Source organism: Aotus nancymaae, unplaced genomic scaffold (genome assembly GCF_030222135.1).
Source record: "Aotus nancymaae isolate 86718 unplaced genomic scaffold, 86718_ANA_hifiasm-v0.15.2.pri h1tg000008l, whole genome shotgun sequence".
NCBI lineage: Eukaryota > Metazoa > Chordata > Mammalia > Primates > Aotidae > Aotus > Aotus nancymaae.
In genome coordinates, this window is record NW_026988419.1 from 31,596,565 (window position 1) to 31,599,331 (window position 2,767).

Consider the following 2,767-nt stretch of genomic DNA (forward strand, 5'->3'; position numbering starts at 1 on the left):
CTCTTTAAACTCCAGAGTCTCAGCCCAGACTTGATTTGATGTCTCATGCTCATTTAACTTTCAGCCACTGGGCATGTGTGACTTGGAAAGAAGAATGAGGGGTGATTTGTTTCAATCACATAATCCTTCATCCACAGGAAATGGAGGGACCATTGGTTTCCTCTTGAGGCCTCCCAAACCAGAAGGCCAACTTTGTAGGTGTCCAGTTTCACACCCGGGGCGTCTACCATACGGGGACCAACGGGGCAGACGGAAAGGAAAACATCCCAAGACCCAGCTGGGGTCACCTCCTGCTCCGTAGGAGGGTTGGGGACCAGCCAGGGCACAGGCTGGGCCTGGGGAGGGAGGGCTGTTCCCGTGTGGCAGGAACCGAGAACAAATGTGGGTGAAGTGGATGTTGTTTACTTTAGCAAAGGTAATGTCATAATTGTCTCTTCAGCAACCACAAGGTACAAACTCAGGGAAGGAAGGCGGTGTGCATGCCCATATTTAAAGATCCATATATACCCATGAGTATTAACAATGCAAAAAGCTCTCTCTCTCTCTTTTTTTTTTTTGCTACAATCCTAAGATTCTTGGCCTACAAATCACTGTTCATGTTAAAAACTTTTCTGAAGCTACCCAGTTAAATACAAGATAAAAACAGAAACAAAAACAACCAGGCTGGGCACGGTGGCTCACACCTGTAATCCCAGCACTTTGGGAGACCGAGACGGGCAGATCACTTGAGCCCAGGAGTTCGAGACCAGCCTTGTCTCTACAAAAATATAAAAAATTAGACAGGCATGGTGGTGCACACCTGTAGTCCCAGCTACTTGGGAGACTGAGGCTGGAAAATCGCTTGAGCCCAGGAGGTGGAGGTTGCAGTGAACCAAGATCGTGCCACTGCACCCTAGTGTAGGTGACAGAGTAAGACTCAACCATATTCTGCCTTTATTTTCCCAACTTCTAAGCCCCCTTTCTCTTCTCCTAAGTCTTGGATCATGCCCAGGACACAGTTTCTGTACATTTGCCCCTGTGGAGAAACATCTTAGTCAACCAACAGTCCTTATTGATGTAATAGACACTACCATGTCTATTGCAGGTCAAAGCAGAGGAGTGCCTGTGTTAAAACTAGGCAGTCATGTCCCCAAAGTGAAAAGAGAAAAAGTACAAATGGTAAATGCTGAGTTGAGGAAGGCACCGTTTTAACCAGAAGCCTGAGACGATCTGAGCTGCTTTCCCTCACCCAGGGTGCTTTCTCTGTGTCATTCTTAGTGACTTCCCACATTTAACCTCTTTTAATGTTCTTTCTTAAAAAAAAAAAAAAATGAAATGCTTCATGAATTTGTATGTCCTCCTCACGCAGGAGCCATGCTAATCTCTGTACCGTTCCATTTTTTAGTATATGTGCTGCTGAAGCAAGCACTCCTTATTTATGTTCTTATATTTTATATCACTAATACTAATTCCTACAGTTATTGGGTATTTACCATGTGCCAAGTACTGTGCTAAGCAGATAACTTACATTTTCTCTTTACTTCGTGATAGGCTAGAAGTCCTCTCCTGTTTTTCAGATGAGGAATAGAGGCTCAGAGGCATTGACTGATGGCTTGAAATCACAGGACTCATGGTTAGGCTCGTGCTTAAGGCTCTATGGCCCCTTGATTCCAAATCCTAGTCACTTTTTATTGCACAAATATGGCTCTGATATAAAGCCTGTGAAATAGGTATCATTCATCCTGTAAGTCAATGGGAAACCCAGGATGAAAGAGTTCAAGGGATTGATTGCTCAGTTTTCTCATTAGGAAATGGCAAAGCCTACTGGAACTTGGGTCTTTTGACTATAAGTTCAGTGATCTTCTTCCTGTGACCCATGCAGTGGTCCCTGGTCAATGGCAAATCCGATTAGTTCAGACTTCTTGCCTTTCTGTCATTACCCAAGCCCTGAACTTAGGTGCTTGGACTTTCTTAGTCCTTGGGCTAAGGAAGCTGTCTCATGATCCCCCAAGACAACTATCATCAACACTTTCCCGTGCATTTCAACCACAGTTGTCCTCACCTGGTTTCACTACATTACTGATCCCTCAGGCTCCCTCTTGGTTTCTTTTCCTTCAAAGTCCCACCTCTCTAGAGGTCTTTCTCATCTCTTTGGCTCATTACTCTTCTTGAAAACTCCAAGCTGACTGTTTCTCCCTACAGTTCTCTGCCCTGGGTCACACGTGAGAGTCCATGCTCCATTCCGGATGTGGTCTCCCTAGAATCTGAAAATTCCCAGCTGCCCCTTGAAGGACCCATGCATCTCTGGTGGGTGGATAACCCAAGGGGTGCTCTCCTCTGCACATTCTCTTGGCCCGTCCCCACTCCTGTTGCTCTCACCTTGGGTTCCCCATCCTCCTGGAAAAGGTTTGAGGCATGATAGTGTTAATGCAATCCAACTCTTGCCTGTGAGGGAGAGCTTGGCACTACTTACAAACCTCCTCCTTGCCAGTGGGGCCCTGTTCTCCATCATCTTCTGCTCCCTCTTGCCAATAAAATGACCCATTGAAACCATCTTTTTCTTATTAACAAGCTTCCTACTAAATGGCTTCAGCTGTGCTTGTTGATTTATAGGGCTTAGAAAGCACTGCTGAGCCTTGGCTCTCCCTGTGGGTCCCAGGGCCTGAGTGAATCATGTGCTCTGGTGAGACTGTAAGAGGGCAGAAGCCCCCGTCCAAGGGGCGGCTCCAGAAGGGGTTTTTTTTCTTTTCAATATTTTAACTACGGAAATGGCCAAACACACAAAATT

General features: G+C 45.9%; 1 non-coding gene across 1 annotated transcript; it reads right to left on the minus strand.

Moving 5' to 3' along the window:
• Window positions 1-1,303: 1,303 nt before the first annotated feature.
• LOC135273704 (U6 spliceosomal RNA) lies at window positions 1,304-1,408 on the minus strand. The gene has a single exon (XR_010341520.1). It is a non-coding gene; the product is annotated as a U6 spliceosomal RNA (small nuclear RNA).
• Window positions 1,409-2,767: the final 1,359 nt, after the last annotated feature.